Source organism: Sminthopsis crassicaudata, chromosome 3 (assembly GCF_048593235.1).
Source record: "Sminthopsis crassicaudata isolate SCR6 chromosome 3, ASM4859323v1, whole genome shotgun sequence".
Classification (NCBI taxonomy): domain Eukaryota; kingdom Metazoa; phylum Chordata; class Mammalia; order Dasyuromorphia; family Dasyuridae; genus Sminthopsis; species Sminthopsis crassicaudata.
This window is the reverse complement of record NC_133619.1, coordinates 476,598,736-476,620,298: the sequence shown is the minus strand read 5'-3', so window position 1 is coordinate 476,620,298 and position 21,563 is coordinate 476,598,736. Positions and strand designations below refer to the sequence as shown.

General features: G+C 36.1%; 1 pseudogene; it reads left to right on the top strand.

Moving 5' to 3' along the window:
* The window catches only part of LOC141562239 (small ribosomal subunit protein eS21 pseudogene), a 110,065-nt pseudogene extending 90,654 nt beyond the window's left edge, over positions 1–19,411 (top strand).
* Positions 19,412–21,563: the final 2,152 nt, after the last annotated feature.

Here is a 21,563-nt window from a genome sequence, read left to right as displayed (position 1 = left end):
ACTTTCTCTGTATATAAATAGCATTTTTCATCATGAGTCCTTTGGGATTCTCTTGGATTACTGCATTATTAAAAATAGGTAAGCCATTCACAGTTGATCATTTAACATCTGTTAGTTACTGTGAACAATGTTCTGGTTCTGCTCCCTTTACTTTGCATCAGTTTATTTAAATCTTTCCAATTTTTTTTTCTGAAATCAGCATGCTTGTCATTTCTTATAGCACAATAGTATTTTATTAATTATCATATACCCAACTTGTTCAGCCATTCCCCATGGATGGGACTTACCTTAATTTCCAATTCTTTGACACCACAAAAAAGACCTCCTATAAATATTTTTATACAAATAAGCATTTTCCTTTAAAAAAATCTCTTTGGGATATATTTATTTATTTTGTTCTGAGGCTGGGGTTAAGTGACTTGCCCAGGGTCACACAGCTAGGAAGTATTAAGTGTCTGAGATCAAATTTGAACTCTGGTCCTCCTGAATTCAAGGCTGGTGCTCTATCTAGCTGTGCCACCTAGCTGCCCCTCTCTTTGGGATATAGAACTGTTGCTGTATCAAAGGGTATTGCTGGATCAAAGAGCATGCACAATTTTACTTCCCTTTGGATACACAAACTGCTCCCCTGAATGGTTTGATCAGTTCAAAAACTCTACCAATAGTGCATTTGTGTTCCAATTTTCCCATATTCCCTGTAACATTTATCATTTTTCTTTTCTGTCATATTAGCCAATCTGATAGTTGTGAAGTGGTATCTTAGAATTATTTTAATTTCCATTTCTTTAATCAAAAATGATTTAGAACATTTTTTCATATGACTATAGATAGTTTTGATTTTTTCATCTGAAAACTGCCTGTTCATATCCTTTGATTATTTATCAATTGGGCAATGACTTGTATTTTTATAAGTTTGATTCAATTCTCTCTATATTTGAGAAATGAGGCTGTTATCAGAGAAATTAGGTGTAAAATATTTTCCCAGTTTTCTGTTTTCCTTCTAATTTTGGTTGTAATAATTTTGCTTGTGCAAAATCTTTTAAATTTAATGTAATAAAAATTATCTGTTTTACATCTTATGTAAAAGATAAAAATAAAAATCTCTATTTCTTGTTTATTCATAAATTCTTCTCTAGAGATCTGATTGTTCTCTCACTTAGGTATTATCCTTTATGTCTAAATCACAAACTTATTTTGACTTTTCTTGGTTTACAATGTAAGATATTGGTCTATCTAATGATAGTTTCTAATTATCTAATGATAATTTCTATCATACCATTTTCCAGTTTTCCCAATAGTTTTTGTCACATAGTGAGTTGTTGCCCCAAATCCTGGGTCTTAGGTTTTTATCAACTAGCAGATTTTATCTTGTGCATCTAATCTATTCCACTGAGCCATCATTCTATCTCTTAGCCAGCACCAGATAGTTTTATGATTACAGTTTTAGAATACAATTTGAGATTTGGTATGGCCATCTTTCATCTCAAGTTTTTTTTTTTTTTTCATTAATTCCCTTCATATTCTTGATCTTTTGTTCTTCCAAATTAATTTTATTATTTTTTATAACTCTACAAAATAATTTTTTGGTAATTTGTATGATATGGCACTGAATAGATAAATTAATTTAGGTGGAGTCCCCATTTTTATTATATTGGTTCAGCTTTCCCATAAGTAATTGATATTTTCCAAATTATTTAGATCTGAATTAATTTATGTGAAAAGTGTTTTGTAATCATGTTTATATAGTTCTTGGATTTGTCTTGGCAGGTAGACTCCCAAATATTTTATACTGTCCATAGTTACTTTAATTAGAATTTTTCTTTCTATTCCTTGCTGCTGGGTTTTATTGATGATATATAGAAATGTATAGGCTAGATGGCTCTGTAGTTAGAGTGCCAGACCTAGAGTCAGGAAGATCTAAGTTCAATGCGCATCACCTACAATCATATCAGATGTGGGATCCTGGTTGCAAATCACTTTTTTTAAAAAATCTGTTTGCCTCAGTTTCCCCAACTGTAAAATAACAATGCTTCCCTCCCATGGTTGTTTTGAGGATCAAATATGATAATATTTGTAAACCACTTAGCATAGTCCCTGGCACATATTAGACACCTAATAAATGCTTTTAACTGTCAATTGACTTCTTTATTCAATGTGACTATAAACAACAATATTACCTTTCTGGTCCTCAAGTTCCTCAAATATAATATTGTATCTTTAAAAGTCCTTCTTCCTTTCATAATATGATTCTATCAACTATATTAAGATTTGGTTTATGATCCAAGTGCTATAGAAGCAAAAAGTCCTGGACAAGAAAGCAACTATTTTTCCTGGTACACAATTGCACCTCCCTAAGACCATTTTCTTTCCTGAAGGGAGGATGGGGCAAGGAGGAGGAGGTTTCTGTTGAAAGTACAACACATCTTCTCAAGTAGAAATGCCTTAGAAAATTTTTACTTTTTTCAGGCTGACTTGTGCTTTCCCAACTCAGCAGGAACTAACACAGCTGATCAAAGGGATTTTATTTTTTTTTTTCTAAGAGATGGAATTTCCAAGCTGACTCTTTAAAAAAGTCCATCCTAATCACCTGGTCCTTGTTTTAATGGATTAGCAATTAAGTCTGGAGTTGTATGCTGACACAACAAATGGAAAGTAATCATGAATCTTATCCTCCAAAAACACCCTGAATTTCTCCCTGTTTTCCTATAATCCTGTAGTTATTGGATCAGAAACTCTTAGTGTGGACATAAGAATCAAAAAAATGTTCCTGCTGAAAGAGATCATCTAGTCCAGGGGTTCTGAATCTTAAGTCCATAGACCCCATGAAGGATCTATGGATGGGTTTCAGGGGGATTCATGAAAATGGATGAGGGGGAAATTAATTTTAATTTTAATCATCTCTATTTGAAATTTAGCATGACCTATCATGAATTTTAAAATATAATTCTAAGAAGAGCTTAAAGGATTCATTAGATTGCCAAAGTGACCCATGTAGAGATGTGTTGGTAAATGTTGAACAACCAGATCTCAGAAGGAGAAAATGTATGCAGGACATAATTTTAAGTTTCATCTGCAGCATCAACATTTTCTCTATCACTTTCTTAAGTCTAGGCAATCAACAACAACAACAACAAAAAATCAAGCCACAATTTGCAGAGTTTGCTGATTTCCAAGGTGTAAATGCTTAAACTGATAATTTGACAAATAGGCTTAGTGACTCCAGTACACCATGATACAAAAAAAAAAAAAAAGATTAAGAACCTTCCCTCCTTCCCCCACCATCTAGTCCAATCTCATTTTACAGAGGAAGATACTGGGCCTTAGACAAGGGTGACTTCCTTAAGGTCATATTTTTATTGAAAGCCTGAACTAGGATTAAGGTCCATCAAAACATTTAACAAATAGTTCCTGAGAGCTCACTACATACTGACCGTTTTGCTAAGCATAAATTCCTAATGTTTTGCTCTTTCCAATATACTATGATATCTTCTTTAGTTACTAAATTAACAAATTATTAACTTGATATCATTAAAGAAACTGTCTAATCCAAGGGCAATTTCAAGATGTGCCCACAGTTTGAATGGCTATGGCTTCACTGATTCCAGGGAGTACCCTCATTGATGAGGCTATAGATATCCATCCAAGTTTCAAAATCTGGCTTTGTTCTTGAGGTTTTTAGTCATGTCTAACTCTCCTAAATTTTCATGATCCCATCTGAGGTTTTCTTAGCAAAGATATTAGGGTGGTTTACCATTTCCTTCTCTGGTTCATTTTGCAAATGAGGAAACTGAGGCAAACAGGGTTAAGTGACTAGCCCAGAGTCACATAGCTGATTACTGTTTGAGGTAAAATTTGACTCAAGTTCTCCTAATTCCAGGATCAGTACTCTATCCACTGTGCCATTTGGGTGCCTATACCTAAAGCTGGCCTATTTGCAGATCATAAGCACAGGAAAATTAAGTGGATAACATAGTCAAAGGCAATATTTGAATCCAGATCTTCCTGACACTCAAGTCCAATGTCTTATCCACTGCCTCTTGTTCTTTTAGCATCCTCTTCTTTGTTTAAACCTCAGGAAACCTCCCATGTCCTCTCCCCCACAACAAACCCTATCAATCTTTTAATGCCCAGTTGAAATGCTATATTGTCTCCTTGCTTCCTGTCCTTTATTTTAGGGCCTAGCTCATTGTTCCTTCACAACATTTTCCCTGATCTCTTCCATCCATAGTGCTATCTTTATAGAGTCCTAGAATATTTAAAGCTGAAGGACCCAGAGATCAGTTCATCTCTCACCCTATGAAATTTCGAAGTGCTTCTGATCTGTCCTTATTTGACATCTATCTATCTATTGGTATTATTAACTTGCTTCCTTAATTCAATTTAATAGAATTTAACAGATTAATTGAAGACTTATTATGTACAGGACAGACAGCTAGGTGATACAGTGCCTGGAATCAGGAAGAGCTGAGTTCAAATCCAGTCTCAGATATTTATTAGCTGGATGATATTGGGCACCTTACCCCTGATTATCTCAGTTTCCTCATCTGTAAAACAAGCTGGAAAAGAAAATGACAAACCACTCCATTATCTTTGTTAAGAAAACCCCAAATGGAGATTCAGAGACATGACTGAAACTTGAATTGATATGATATTGAATAATTGAATAATTGAGTTGAATAATAACAGCATGTAGACCACTGCCCTAAGAGCTAGAGATGGAAAGAGAGAGAGAGAGAGAGAGACAGAGAGAGAGAGAGAGAGAGAGATAGAGAGAGATACAGAGAGAGAGAGACAGACAGAGAGACAGACAGAGAGACAGAGAGAGAGACAGACAGAGAGACAGAGAGAGAGAGAGAGAGAGAGAGAGAGAGAGAGAGAGAGAGAGAGAGAGAAGAGAAGAGAAGAGAAGAGAAGAGAAGAGAAGAGAAGAGAAGAGAAGAGAAGAGAAGAGAAGAGAAGAGAGAGAGAATGAGAGAGAGAGAAGAGAAGAGAAGAGAGAGAGAGAGGAAAGAGAGAGAGAGAGAGAGAGAGAGAGAAGAGAAGAGAAGAGAAGAGAAGAGAAGAGAAGAGAAGAGAAGAGAAGAGAAGAGAAGAGAGAGAGAGAGAATGAGAGAGAGAGAGAAGAGAAGAGAAGAGAGAGGAAAGAGAGAGAGAGAATTGTTTTGTCCTTCAAGTAGATTATGCTCTATTTACAAAGTAAATGCAAAATTAGTAAAAAGTAATTTCAAAAGGTCAAAGTTCTTGCTTTGATATTAGAGTTGGCCAAGTTGACTGCATTGAAAGTTGTGTAAAGAAGAAGAGTATGAAATAGGATGAAATGTAGGTGGAGCTCAAATTGTGGAAACACTTAGGAAGCCCAGGCCATCTTTAAATAACTCTAGTTGTGAGGAAATTATTCCTCATCTTGTACCAAAATTTGCTCCTCCTCCCTGTAACTTCTCTCCATTGGCTTGAGTTCTCACTCCTAATTCCTTTTCTATGTGACAAGCCTTTAACTATGTGGAGACAGTTTTTTCATTCCATTTTAAGTTTTCTCTTTTCCAGGTTTAATGACTCTGATTGCTTTGATCAATTCCCATGGAATATAACATTGGGTCCCCTTACCATTTTAGTGACTTTGGATGTAGCACTGATTGTCGAGATCCTTTTTAAAATATGATGCTCAGAACTAAGCACCAGGCTTCTGTTCCTGAACAGAACACAATGAGAATATTGCCTTCCTTGCTTTGGAAATTCTCTATCTTAGTTACATCACATTATTATTTCAAATTGGACTTATAGGACACCAAAATCTTCAGTCTTTTTTCACAGAAATGCTGTAACCACATCTCTACCATCTTAGATGTGGGCAAGTTTTTTTTTTTTTAATCCAAATGTAGGACTTAACATTTATTGTACAAATAACATGTGTGTGTATAATATATATGTGTATTATATATATATATATACACATATATATATATATACACACACACATAGCAAAGGTAGTATGGACAAGTATATAGAGCATTGGGATTTCATTCAGGAAGAAATAGTTAAAATCAAATCTTACTTCTGGTAATTGAGCAATTCATATAAGTTGTCTATGCTCCAAACAACTAATGCCTTAGGACTTATTTAAGTCATATCCCACCTAGAATTCCCTATGCTAATAAAATCATAAATCATTCTAAGGTACGTGGGTAGCATAATAGGGCATTATATTTGGTGTCAGGGAAATCCAGAGGTCTGCTGGGGCCAAATTGTAACAGGTCCCAAGAACCAATTGTAAAATTATTTTATGTGGTAATTTATAGCTAAGAAATTGGTAAATGCTACAAACCAGGGTTTCATTTCTTATTTTCTGTACTAGTGATATCAAATTCAAATAGAAACAAATTTCTCCTGATGGAATATTGGCTTAGAAAACCACAAATTAATTTTATGATGCATTATAATTTATTTTGTTAGATATTTCTCAACTACATCTAAATCTACTTTGTAGATTTTGCAGCTACAAATTAACACCTCTGGTTTAGAAGATGGTGGAGAAAATATTAAACTTAAAAGAGAGTCTTGCCTAACTCCCCCCCACCCCAAACATCCAGTTGTTAAACATTTACCAGCATACCACTAGGAAAACCCAAGTTTGCATTTTGCTTCACACTAGCTACTACTACAGGCCAAATTATTTCATCTCTTTTAGCCTTATTTTCCTCATTTGTAAAATGGAAATAATAATAGCACCTATCTCCCAGGATTGTTTGTAAGAATCAAATAAAAATGTAAAGCACTCATTGTACAAAATAAATGCTATTATTAATGATAACATTATTGTATATTTCATTTTATTAGATTCAGCTTATCACCTCAGCCCTTCTTGAGCTCTTTTTGGATGCTAATTCTCTTTCACAATATTTCAAGCTATTTTTCCCAACTCTGTGTCATCTGGAGTTTTGATAAGTATGCTATTTATATCTTCATATATGACCCTCTCTCTTCAGCTCTTGGTTTTCCCATTCACTATCTCCCATCCTGAAATTTAGAAGGTCTCCACTTCTGCCTCACAGAATCTTTCTCTTCCGCTGTTGTTTTTATTGTTTGTCCTTCAGGCTCAAAAAGGACCATGGCAATAGGAGGGGGATGCCATGATATATAAGTGGATTGGATTTGAGTGAAGAAGGGCTGTGCAAAGTCATTAGCATCACTTTCCTTCCAGAGCCATCTGGGTCCAATGGCACGATATAAATGAAGACGACTAGAAATGGCCCTCGATGCAATGGAGACCTTGACTTTTTTCTTTCTTCCTCTAATAAACAGCTCAAGCACTATCTTCTTCATGAAGTATTTTTTAATCCCCTCTAAATGCTGCTCTTCTATATCCCCAACTATTTTATATTTAACCCACTTTCCATATATTTCTATTAATTCTGCATATAATTACATGTGTCATTGTTCCATTAGTAGAATATAAGCTTCTTAGAAATATGAATTGTTGAATTCAATTGTATTTGTTTCCCCAGTATCTACCACAATCCTTGTCAAAGAAGAGCTACTTAGTATATGTTTCTTGACTGGTTAATTCATTCACATAAGTCATGGATTAAAATGTTTTAAAAAGTGATCATAGTCACCAACCTAAACATTAAGTGCTTTAATCTTTGGAAAGAACTTTACAATAACCCCAGGCAATAAATATTCATTCATTCATTTATTAATTTTTTAAGTTAAAAATATACATTGTTTTATTAATTATGTTGGGAGAGAAAAATCAGAGCAAATGGGAAAAACCATGGGAGAAATTAAAAAAAAAAAAAAAGAAAGAAATGCACATAGCATGTGTTGATTTACACTCTTTACTGCTTTCTCTGGTTGCAGATAGCATTTTCTGTCCAAAGTCTCCTGGGATTGCTTTGGATCACTGAACTATTGAGAAGAACCAAGCCTTTCATAGTTGATTATTGCACATTCTTGCTGTTATTGTGTACAATGTATTCTTGGTTTTACTTGTTTTGCTCAGTATCAGTTCATGTAAAGCATTCTTGGTCTTTCTATATTCAGCTTATTCATCAATTTTTATAGAAAAATAATATTCCACTAGGTGCTAAATATTTAGTACTGTTGTTCAATTGCCTCCAACTTTCCATGACCCCATTGGGGTTTTTCTTGGCAGAGATACTGGAATGGTTTGCCATTTCCTTGTCTGCATGAGAAAACTGAGGCAAGCAGGATTAAGTGATTTGCCCAGAGTCACATAGCTAGTAAGTGTCTGAGGCCATATTTGAACTCAGGTCAGGAAGATTCCAGTGCAATGTAACTTCCCCTACTCCAAAGTAAATACTACTTACTAATAACAAATCTGAGTAAAGGATAAACCCTGTGATAGGACAGAGAGGTCTGCAGGAATCCAAGAGAAGTCTCTCTAAAGATTAATCTTGATTTATTCATCAGCACTCTTTGAGCCTCATTATAAATCCAAAGCATTCCACTATCAGTCAGCTTTTATGCAGGAAACCAACAGTACTCTGGTAATTTGCTAATTTAGTAACCTTGTCAAAAAGTAAATGAAATTTCCTATGGATCTGACCTATGCCTGAAGAACTTATGTTAGCTCATACTGATCCCCATTCCCCTTTCTAAATGCACAAAACTCATTAATATTAGAACTATTTCACAATTTTGGCAGGAATTAACATCAAGCTTTTTGCTTTTTGGTTTCCAGAACCTATTTTGTATCATTACAAAAACTATCAGGATATTGTTCATTTTCTGCCTTCTAGCATCTCTTTCCTTCTCCTCCCAACTTCCCCTCCAGCCATTGTCATTTAGAAATCATCACCAACAATTCAGTCATCATATATGCAAGTTTTTCAATACCCTGGAACATAGTTAGTCTGGACCAAGAGATGGGAATGTATTTAGAGCAGGTAAGTGCTTTCTTCTACCAGCTCCCTTCTTTATTCCCCTTGATGTTTTTTTGTCAGGAGTTCAGAATAGTTGGTCAATAAACATTTATTAATTTTATGTCTATTATTATGTGTAGACTCTACACTAAACCCTGGAACACATGGAAGAAAACTACAATCTGAAGTCATAATGGACCATCGCCTTAACTTCAATTGTCAACATAGAGCATGGAGTTAATGAAGCCCAGATCCCTAAACAAATCCACTAAATGGTATAGACAAAAACTGCTATCTGGCATTAGAGGGAGCAATTGTTAGTCAACAGATCGTCAGACTGGGAACCTGAGGACCTTGGTGTAGTCCCATCTCTGCCATTTATCCAGTGGGTGACATTAGAGAAGTCACCCTTCTAAGTTTGTCACATGTCAACTGCACTAGCTAATGTTTAAAGTTCCTTTCAAATATAGCATTTTATGTTTCTACATCTATTTCCCAGATTAATCCTGAATAAATATTACTAAGCTCAATCCATGAATAAATATTACTAAACTCAAGGAAGGCTGGTGGATAGTTGAGATTTAACTATATTTCTTCTAAATGGGGAGAGAGAAAAAAGTTCCTTTTAGAGCATAAAATCTGGGCTGGATCCCTTAGAGTCCTGCCATTTAAATCTTTACTTCCATGATACATTTTTAACAATTCACCAAGATGATAATGATAATAGTCTTAACTCACGTGTTATGAAACACTTTCTCCCCATGAAACTGTGAGATAAGTAATTAATTAATAATAACATTTTTAGTAGAACACATGCACTAGGAGGGAACTTGACAGTTATAAGCATTGGAGATCTTGAAAGTGGGAACCCTCATTTTCCCATGGCTTAGCACAATGCCTGACACATATAGCAGATGGTCAATACACATTTGATGAACAGAAATAAATGTAGTCTAACTCCTTCTTTTTGTAAGTGAGAAAACTGAGATTGAGAAATTAGGTAATTTGTCTATTGATATTGAGTAGCAAAGGCTGAGACTAGAAGTCAGAGTTCTGAAGGGAGTCCACTCTCTTTTGAACCCCAAGAGCTTCATCCCACTTATATGCTTAAGAGCAGACAAAATCATAGGAAGTTCAAGTGTTAAATAATCACTCAGCCAGTGCTTTTCCGATGTTGCTTTCTAACAAACAGGCCACATCTGATTTGATGGCAAGAATAAAGAGTTGGAAACAGTTAGAAAATAGCAGCCATTACAAATCATGTGTCAGGTCCTTCAGGAAATTGGAGGGCCATAAATATGCAACAGCAAGCAACACTGAAGCCCAAAAGTGCAACAGCAATCTGAAAAGTGGCTACTTTAAAATGACCCCTTTTCCCTCTAGATGCTAACTTCATGTGAGACTAAAAATCTGACCTTTTCTGATAATAGCATTTGCAGTTTCAGAGACAAATGTGACAGGGGATGCCAGTCAAAGGCTCTTTAGACTTCTGTCACATGTCCCAGGTGAGTGGTACAGGTTTCAGACTGGGATCCTTATTTTTGGTGATGAATGGGGGAAGGGGGCTGGAAAGTGCTCCTCATGGTTCAAGTCAGTTCCACATTGACAATTGGAAAGGTCATTGACTCATTAATAGAAGAAAATTATCAGAATAAAAATCATATAGAGGAATTAGTTACCTAGAATTGAGTGATGTCAGGATCCTACACATTTTCTGACAGGGAGATAAGGGACTCAAGGCACAGAATGAAACCCATATTATCAGACACAGCTGGGATAGAAATAGTTTTGCTTGACTATGAACATGTAACAAAGATTTTGCTTTTTTTTATTTATTTCTATTAGGAAAGAGAAAGGGGAATGAAATAGGGGTTTGCAATAAAGTGGCCTAAAAAGGGAAGAAAATGAAAGAAAAGAGGCCCTTAGACTTTTTAAAGAAAATGCTCAGAAACACAAATAATCAAGTCAGCTTTGAAAGTTATGTGTTGAATTTCTTATAAAATTAAAAGGAAAGGCAAACTATACATAAGGGATTTACAATTTTATGTACAATTCGCTTTTTCTATTATATATAGATATATAGATAGATATAGAGATATATTTTTATAGATATCTATCTCACACACCTTTGTGTGCGCATATATGTGTTAAATATTTTCCTAAGTTAGGAACCTGACTCTTATCACACCCAGATAAGGAATGCTCTGGTCAATCAATGCCTGATCTCTTATCAGCAAGTAGGAACAAGTATAGATAGATTGCTCAATCATTCTACCTCCCCCCTGCTTCATTCCTGTTATTAAAAAAAAAAAAAATTATAAAATAATTTACCTGTACTCATAGAAGCAAAAATAATTATTTGAATAATGTGTTTAAACAATAACAATAGTTAGCATTTATATCGTGCTTTAGGTTAATAAAGCCCTTTATAAATATCATCACATTTGATTCTTATAATAACACTGGGAAGTATTATTTTTAGCCCCATTTTAATAGATGAAGAATGGGGACAGACAGAATATGTTACTTGCCAGGGTCACAGTGTTTGAGGTTGTATTGAGGTTCAGATTTTCCTAACTCCAGGTCCTGCACCTTATTCACTGTGCCACCTTGCTGACAATTATTTCATGGGCTATGTGTCTGTAACTTCTTTCAAGTCTCAGCAGAGGAAAGAGACAGGGGGAGGGACAAGTATTTCTTAAGAGGCTACTGTAAAGGCTTTATGAATATTATCTGGTTCTCATAACAACATGGGGAGGTACTTGTTACTATTAACTCTATTTTACAGTTGAGGATACTGTAACCTTATAAGTAGAATTAAGTGACTTGCCCAGTCACACAGTTACTACAAGTCTAAAGTCAAATTTTAATTCAGATATTCCTGCAGTGCTGTGGCTTTATATAACAACTCTCACAAATTACTCAATGTAGATGTGTGTCATCTGCAAATTTGATGATCATGTTGGCTATTCCTGTTGACTATATCATCAGTTCCTTGATTTTTCTGGTCTTCAAAACTATGTTTTCTCTACTGCTGGCTTATGTTGGAATTTTTGTTGGTGCCTGAATACCTTCTTGTTCTGGAGCAGATTACTATTTCCATAGTTTACTCAGTCTGACTTTTCCTCTGTAGGGTCCTCCCCTAGTTCTCCCACTGGTTGATTCCTCCTGGAGCCTTCATCTTACAGAAGGGATACTTTAAAACCATCTTCCTGCATCCAGTTACTTTCTGCTTCTCTCCCCTGTCCCACCATTTCTGCTTCCTATTTCATGTTGTCTTTTCTCCATTAGAATATAAGCTTCTTGAGACTTACATGAACTGTTGCTAAATGAAGTGAATAGAACCAAGAGAACATTACATATAGCAACAACAGGATTATGTGATGATCAGTTATGATGGACATGCTCTTTTCAACCATGAGATGATTTGAAAGACTTGAAAACTCTGAGCAATTCACTGACCAACTATGATTCCAAAGAACTAATTATGATATATACTACATACTTTCTGACAGGGAGATGATGGACTCAAGGCACAAAATGAAACCCATATTATCAGACACAGCTGGGATAGGAAATAATTTTGCTTGATTATGAATATGTAACATAGATTTTGCTTTTTTATTTTTTTATTAGGAAAGATAAGGAAATGGGAGCTTACAATAAAGTGGCCTAAAAGGGAAGAAATTTTTTTAAAAAAAGAGGTCCTTAGACTTTTTAAAGAAAATGCTCAGAAGAGAATAGAAGGAAACACAAATAATTCAGTCAGCTTTGAAAGTTATATGTTAAATTTCTTGTAAAATTAAAAGGAAAGGCAAACTGTACAAAAGGAATTCACAATTTTGTGTCCAATCCCCTTTTTCTATTTTACATATATATATATATATGTATAGGTATCTATTTTTATAGATATCTATCTCACACATTTGTGTGTGTGTTAAATATTTCCCCAAGAAACTTCATTTCCAATTGACAGCAAACCATTAATAACTATTCATTGTGTCTAGTCATTTGGCTATTTATAAATCCACTTAGCTATACTATTATTCAGCTCAAATAGCTTCATCTTCTATATAAGAATATCACAATAGACATTGTCTTACTAAGGAAGGGATTTGATCCTTATTAGAATAATTTGTGTCTTGGAGATTTCATGCTTAAGTATTTTCCATCTTCCTTGGAACAATTTTCTCTATAAAATATTAGGACATTGGATCCTACCAGTCAATTCTCTGAAACTGTTAAAAAAAACTATTCTTGTCTGGTTTTAGAGAGAAAATCCTAAGGGAATGGAGCAAAAGTGTCTAAAGAGTGGAGCAAGAAGAAAATGGGGACTAGAAGAGGAGAGGAAGAGCTATGAAGATAACTTAAGCAAGATTATAATTAGCTTTCTTTTTATCATGAGCCCAATGATAGAGTTGTTACCTATCTCCAAGTTTTCATCATTTTCACTTTAGTAACCTCTTCCTTTTATTAGTCAGAATTAGGTCTACAATAGCAATTTTTCTTGTTGCTTCTGCCACTTTCTAAAGGATGAAATCATACTTACAATGCACAAATTTATCAGCTGAACTGTTGGCAGAGGGAGAGCTATTATACAGCAGATATTTGGATAACTGACATACCCCTGTCACCATATCTTGCTATGATTTGTAATGGGTTATCCAAACTTCTCATTTAATTACTCATTTTTGTGCCCTCTAACATAGACTTATTATAATATTGCTTCTATTTTTTCCTGCTGATCTTGACCCCAATGTTTTCTATCATCTTTCCCATTTAGTTTCCTGAATTTCCTCAAATAAGTTTATATTTATGTCCTTAATATTAAACATTTCTCTGCCAACCCTTTTATTTATTTTTCCCATTTAAACAATTTGATCTTTCCATAATTATTTTCAAATGGTGAGGTCTATAACCCATCAAGTCTCAATATAATCTACAGATAATTTTCTTCCTTGATTTAGGATCTCTGATTCAGTTGATTGCTATATTTTGTGCATCTGTTTATAAAAATCTGAAGCCAAGGATTTTATTTCTGGTTCTCTTTTAGAAATCATTTCCTTGGAATAACTGGTTTCCCTTCTATTTTATATTGGGCCCACTACTCTTTAAGGCATTAGTTTTCAAGCTTTTTGATTCTAAGATCTCTTCATAACTCTCAATAATTATTGAAGATCCAACCCCACCCACAATGAAATCAGTCCCCATTTACCATATTCAAAATTTAAAATTCATTTTAATCATTATGAAAATAATTTTGATCTTTCAGACCCCTTCAGAAGATATAGAAGACCCACAGGGATCTCCAGACCATACTTCAAGAACTATTACTCTAAGTATGTAGAGTATATGGAGAATTTCCTCTCTTTCTCTCCCTTTGCAGTATAAGGCACTAAGGATTATATTTCTAAAACTCCAAGCATTTATTATGTATACTCCATCCTTAACCAATATCCCTGTTCTTCCAGTATTTTAAGTTATGGTCCAGAAATCTAAATTATTTTTTAAACATCATCTTCTTAGATAATTTTTCACTTTTCAAGTTTTCTTTCTCTTCTGAAACTGCTAACTTTAAGCAATGGTAAAAATGGAAAGAAAAAAAAACCTAACTATGCCATTAAATTTTTCAATATTTTGTCTAGCACCTCACTGTCCTTAGCAATGCTTTCTTGTAGTATCATTGAGGCCTGAATAAGTCACCAGAAATAATTGTCAGATCTGAAGAGCATCAAGAGACACTCCATCACCTCTGGGAACATACATATCTTGGAAAGACAACAGATTGCTGAGAAATAGCTGCCTCAGAAATGCCCAACACAAGAAAACAAACCACCATTATTTGTTTCTTAATCATCATATTAATAGTAGTTTAGGTTCACATACTGCTTTAATATTTACTTTAAGTACTTTAAAGCATCATCTTATTTGAACCTCACAACAAACTTTTTTTAGATAGGGAAGGAAGTATTTATATTACAAGACACTATGCTTGGAATTTTATGATTGTTATCTCATTTGAAACAACAATCCTGAGAAGTAAATGCTATTACGATTCCTATTTTACAGATGCGGAAACTGAGACAGTCTACTGGAGAAGGAATCAGATGGGTGCCAACAAGTCGTATTCTCCTTGACCATCAGAAAGAGATGGAGAAGGCCCTTAAAATGAAAACCCAGGAAACATCAGGTGGTTCCATCGCTGACTGAGCCACAGGTAACCCTAAAGAACTTTTAAATTTAGCTCTTTACATTATTAATTTTTTGATTTTTGATAAAGATGCATTGGCATTGAGTACTTCAGCTTTTTAGGCAGAGCTGCTGTTGAACACCTACCAACACTCTCACCTGTTTCCATTCAGTGGAAAACTGATACACCAGTGTGGATAGAACAGCGGCCCTTAACAAGTGATAAAATTCAGGCCTTATTAGATATAGTACAGGAGCAACTTGACCAAGGACACTTACAACCTTCTCTAAGTCCTCGGAATTTCCCTGTATTTGTTGTAAGAAAGAAATATGGAAAAATGGAAGATGTTGACTGATTTAAGAAAAGTAAATGAAGGGATAGAAACTATGGGAACTCTTTAGCCTGGATTTCCATCTCCTACTTAATTGCCTAGAGAATGGCCTCTTTGGGTTATAGACATTAAGGATTGTTTCTATTCCTTCCCTCTAGATAAGGAGGATATGAAAAAAATTGCCTTTTCAGTGCCCAACATTAACTTAACTGAGCCTTATAAAAGACATGAATGGACAGCTTTGCCACAGGGAATAAAAAATAGCTCTACTATGTGTCAAATGTATGTTGCTGCTACTCTTACTAGAAAAAGCAATTCCAAAAGTAATGTTATTACATTACATGGATGATATCTTGGGGTGTGCACCTGAGGAGGAAATGTTAGAACCATGTCTACAAAAGACCATAGAAACTCTAAGGAACTACAAATTACACATAGCTCCAGAAAAAATTCAAAGACATGCTCCTCTTCGATTTTTAGGATATGAAGTATATCCTATGGTGCTTACAGTACAAACACTTTCCTTAAGAACAGAGAAGCTAAACACCTTAAATGACTTTCAGGAATTGATAGGAAATATCCAATGAATGTGTCCAGTGTTAGGCTTGACTACTTATCAATTGCAAAAATTATATGACATTTTAAGGGGAGATAGTGCTTTAAACTCACCACGCCAGCTTACAAAAGAAGCTCGAGAGGCTTTGAGAGAAGTTGAACTGGCTTTATCCAATGAGATTAAAAGAGTCACTCAAAAACCCTTGGAAATATCAGTTTTTGCTACACAAGAGGCACCCACAGCAGTCCTTCATCAAGGAGATAGTGTGATAGAGTGGGTAAACCTCCCAGCACAACCAGAACAAAGCCTTACTCCTTACCCAGTGCTTGTGGCTAGAATTTTATTAAAGGCCATTAAATGAGCAGTATAATTATTTGGGATAAGATCTGACAAGATATGCACCTTTTATACCAGTGCTGTTATTAATGTATGCTGTGAAACCATCCCAAGAGTGGCAAATTTTATTAGCCATGGCTCCAAATTTTACACACAGGCCTCCATTAAAGATAATCTGGTTATTACTTAACTGGCAATGGATTCTTTTTTTTTTCTCTTTTTTTATTAATTTTTATAATTATAACTTTTTTTTGATAGTACATATGCATAGGTAATTTTTTTTACAACATTATCCCTTATACTCCCTTCTGTTCTGAATTTTTCCCCTCCTTCCCTCCACCCCCTCCCCTAGATGGCAGGCATTCCCATACATATTAAATATCTTATAGTATATCCTAGGTACAATATATATGTGCCGAACCGAATTTTGTTGTTGTTGTTGTTGCAAAGGAAGAATTGTATTCAGAAGGTAAAAATAATCTGGGAAGAAAAACAAAACAAAAAAAATGCTCACAGTTTACACTCATTTCACTGGCAATGGATTCTTGAAGAAAAGTTTTCTAAGGTTCATCTTAAAGGACCAACTATTTTTTACAGATGCATCCAAATATAACATTTGTGCTGTATAGTCTCATGACGTAACTATAAAGAGAGTAGTCAGAACTCCTTTTCAGTCCACTCAGCAGAATGAATTGTATGCAATCATTCTAGCTCTTACTTATTATCCAGGAGTTGTAAATATAATGTCTGATTCAGCCTATTCAGTAGGTGTGGGTCAAAGAACTTCCACAGCCCAAATAAAATTTGAAGTTTCCAATATATATCTGCTCTTTAAAGAACTTCAAGAGCAAGTGAGAAAGCATCCAGGTAAGATAATATATCTTGCATGTCCACTCTCATAGTGGACTTCCAGGTCTTTTTTTATGGAAATTCAAAAGCAGATAGCCTTCTAACCATGTTAGCCAATACTCCTTTATTTCAGGCAGCCCAAGAATCTCATTCTAAATATCATCAGGCTGCTCAAGCTTTATGCTTACAATTTGGAATAGCAATAGAGGAAGCTAGGAGCATAGTAAAAGCCTTACACTTTGCCTTCCTTTCCACACTCCTATGCTCCCTCCAGGGAAGAATCCTCGTGGTTTGAGACCCAGTGAAATTTGGCAAATGGATGTGACCCATTATAAATCTTTTGGTCCGTCTGTCTTTTATCCATATTGTAGTAGATAGCTTTTCAGGATTCACTTTTGCAATACCAGCAGCAAAAGAGACAGCCCTAGTGGTCACTGAATTCCTTATACAAACATTTGCAATTATGGGTATGCCACAAGAAATAAAAACAGATAATGGACCTGCATATACTTCTAAACATTTTGCACACTTTTGTGCACAGTATAAAATTTTACACACCACTGGCATACCCTTTAATCCTCAAGGACAGATGATAGTAGAGAGGAAAAACAGAGACATCAAGATGCTCCTCCAAAAACAAAAGAAAGGGGGAGCCACAGATAACCCTAGAGAACTTCTAAGTTTAGCTCTTTACACTATCAATTTTTTGATTTTTGATAAAGATGAACTGACTCCAGCAGACAGGTTTTATAACATGCTGAAAGGGCAGTGTCCAGTGTGAGCAGCTCCATTATCTTTTGATAATTACTAGGTGATGTGGAAAGATCCAGAAAGTTAGTGAATGGAAGGGACCAGATAGATTAACTGCTTGAGGGAGAGATTTGTTTGTATCTCTACAGCTGGAGAAGGAATAAGACGGGTGCCAATGAGCCTTGTCCATGGGAGAGAGACGGAGCAGAGCCTTGAAGTGAAGGAGAAGATCCAAGAAACATTGGGTGCTTCCATCGCTGATTGTGCCCACCACTGAAAGAGCATGGCAGTTATGGCAACTGACTCATGGATATCAAAAATTGTTAATGAGACTGATCCAGGACTTCAAAACCCTCAGAAATCATTGGAATCCCTGAGACATGATAAAACTGTTGCAGGATTTGAAAAACCTCAGGAATTATTGGATTCCCTGAGACATGATAAGACTGTTGTAGCACCTAGTAAGAACCTAACAGTTTATGTAATTTATGTATTTATGTGTAATACCTCCCATATTGATGGATTTATGTTTCAAGTCATGACCACCCTATGCTCTAAATCAAAAGAAAGGGGAAGATGTTAGGTTCAAAGTCTGCAGGAATCATTGGATTCCCTGATACATGATGAGTGTATTGCAGAGCTTCCAAACTTGCAGGGATCACTGGATTCCTTGATATGTAAAGTAATGGACAATAGATTAGTTTTGGATTATCTCTTGGCTGCTGAAGAAGGTGTGTGTGATTATTATTTATATATTCTCCTTCTAGGACTTCTGGAAATCTTTTATAATCTTGTTATATCCCTACTTGCATGTACAATTCATGTTTGTTACCACCACATTGAGCCTGCACTGGCTGTGGGGAGAGTCATCACTACTAGCCTGTGCTATATTACTATGTGCTTGTGTAATACCTCCCATGTTGATGGATTTATGTATACCTGTTTCAGGTACCCTTCAGCCCAGAGGAAACTGACTAATATCTGGTTTGACTCCCTTTTTCTTTTTGGTGTTTTCACCCCCTTTCCTGAGAAGTCAGGCAGGGTGTGACCACCTCCTTTTGGGGGTTCTCACCTTTCCTGAGAAGTCAGGGAAGGCATGATCACCTGCGTTACAAAACAAAAGAAAGTGGAACATGTAGGGGGCCAGAACTCTAAAAGGGTGTGCTTGAATCTAAGAAAGCAGGGTGGTTGTAGTTAAGTACCCAGTGTGAGATGGTGGTTCTCTAAGCATATACTTGATGTCATATAATGATGCAGTCAATCTAATTAGCGTATACTCAGGGTAATGTGTTGATATGATATTCTACCATTGCGCATGCCCAGTGTGCTGTGGTGATGTATTCGCGCTGGGGGATTTGAGGGAGTCCTGGAGACAGAGGGTGCTCTCAGCCATGGTAATCTCAGCCACAGAGAGGATTTCAGGTTCCAGATTCCAGAGGCCAGACTCCATCTTGGACAAGCCACGTGGCTGCTCTCCTTCACTGCACTCTCCCACTAAACTCAAGGCCTCGGGTTGATCCTGAGGCTCACCAAAGAGCTAGCCCTGATATTATACTCTATACTTGGTTAAGTGACTTACCCAGGGTCACATAGAAAGTAGGCATTTGAGGCAAGATTTAAGTTTAGATTTTCCTGTTTCTAAATTCAGGACTTTTACCCACTGGCCTACCCTATTGCCTCTTCTGATCAATCTTCGCTCCCCCCCTCCCCAAGGTAATTGGGGTTAAGTGACTTGCCCAGGGTCACACAGCTAGGAAGTGTTAAGTGTCTGAGATCAGATTTGAACTCAGGTCCTCCTGACTTCAGAGCTTGTGCCCACTGTGCCACCTATCTGCCCTCTCTTCTGATCATTCTTGATGGCATTTGTGAATCTCTATCATTCCTTAGACCAGTGATTCTCAAAGTGTGGTCCGGAGTATCCTGGGAGTCTCTGGAATCCTTCCAGAGGATCTACAAATTCAAAAGTATCCTTTATTTCTAATGTGGTAAATATCTATAAAAATAACCCACATAGATCAGACAGATCTTCAACTGATTATTGAGAACAAAAATTTGAGAACCATTGCCTTAGAGTACAAGAAGCTGCTTCCTTTATAGAGGATCCAGTTTCTTCAGGAGAAAAAAAAAGCCCTTGTTACTTAGGTCCAAATATTCCATGTTCCTTCTTCTTCTTCCCTTTGTCACAGTCTCCACTCCTCCCTCCTTCTGACAGTTTAGGAATAGCTTTATCTCCTCAGACTCCTGTTCTTTATTTTCCTACAGTCAATGGGACCGAACCAGCTTCTAATCTGTGGGTGGCTGGAGCGAACAAAGCAGGCTGAAGATAAGAGGGTCAGCAATCAAACAGAACTTTAGTTTCAAATTGAGGAAAACAGCATGCAAGCAAGGACACAGATTAGACATATGTGCCAGGGACCATAGACAGTGTAGGGAGGTCTCAATACTTATACCAGTGGTTGCCAGGTGAACTGTAGCCCTGATAATGAGAGGTAACTACAACAATGAGACAAGTCTGATTCATAGCAGGGCTTCATGACCAGAACGTGTCTGAGCTCGTCCAGTGCTTGTCCGAGAACACCTGGTGCTAGTCAAAGCAACCAACAATTATGTTATTTTGTCACTGGGTGAGATCGACCAAAGGATGAGAGCAAAGGATTGTTGTTATGCCAAGCTCAGGGCACAGCTTCCTTGTGGGGCTTAGCTCTAGAAAATAGGGTGTGTCCTAATATCCTGAAAAACATTTCCTCCTCTGTGTCATTTCCCCCACCCCCAATTCTTTCAAGAAAAACCTCATTCTAACTGACAATAATTCCCTAAAGGGAATTATTTCCCATATCTCTAACTCTATCACCATGGTCTCTGAGAGGATGACCAGCTTAGAATTTATTCTTCCTATTTAGCACTAGCAGAAGCACTACATGATTAATTTCCTTCCAAAATCTTACCAGGTTTCAAGGCTCAGCTCCCTTCCCAGCCGGATAATCTAGCACAGATCTTCTCAACCTCAATATCATCTCTGTCTGGAGTTCACTTCAGAGCTTAAACATTTATTATCTTATAATGTTATGGGCTTTCAAAAGCCTTATTGACTGATGCCTTTTGATTTTATTTCACAGTTATATAACCCCTCCTCTCCCTTTTCCCTAACTCCCTTCCCTCAAGAAGCCTTTTACAACGAATCAAGCAAAACCAAACTGCACATCGAACACTTTGGACTGTGTATTTAAGAGTTCACACCATAGTTTCATACCTCTTAAGTGAAAAGAGAGATGTGCATTTCCTCATATTTTCTTTCTAGTCCATATTGATCTTTCATAATGGTTTTCTAATTGTTTCATGTTTTTATGTCTTATTTCTGCCAGTGAGATTCTAAGCTTCTGAAGGTAAGAGGCACAAATTACATTTCTTTTATGCTTCCCACACCCCCTAGGACAGTATAGGTACATGGTGACTGCCCAATAGCATTCACTTGACTTGATTCAATTTGTTGACCAGCAAGGGAAAGGCTAGTGCCTTTGGCAAATAAGACAAGTAGTGATACAAAAAGACATGACATATACATAAGAAAACACTATTCTTAATACTCTCAGAAAGGAAGGAGATTAACATGTATGTAGCACATTGTGATTTAGGCACTATGCTAAGTACTTTACCAATATTATCTCAAGT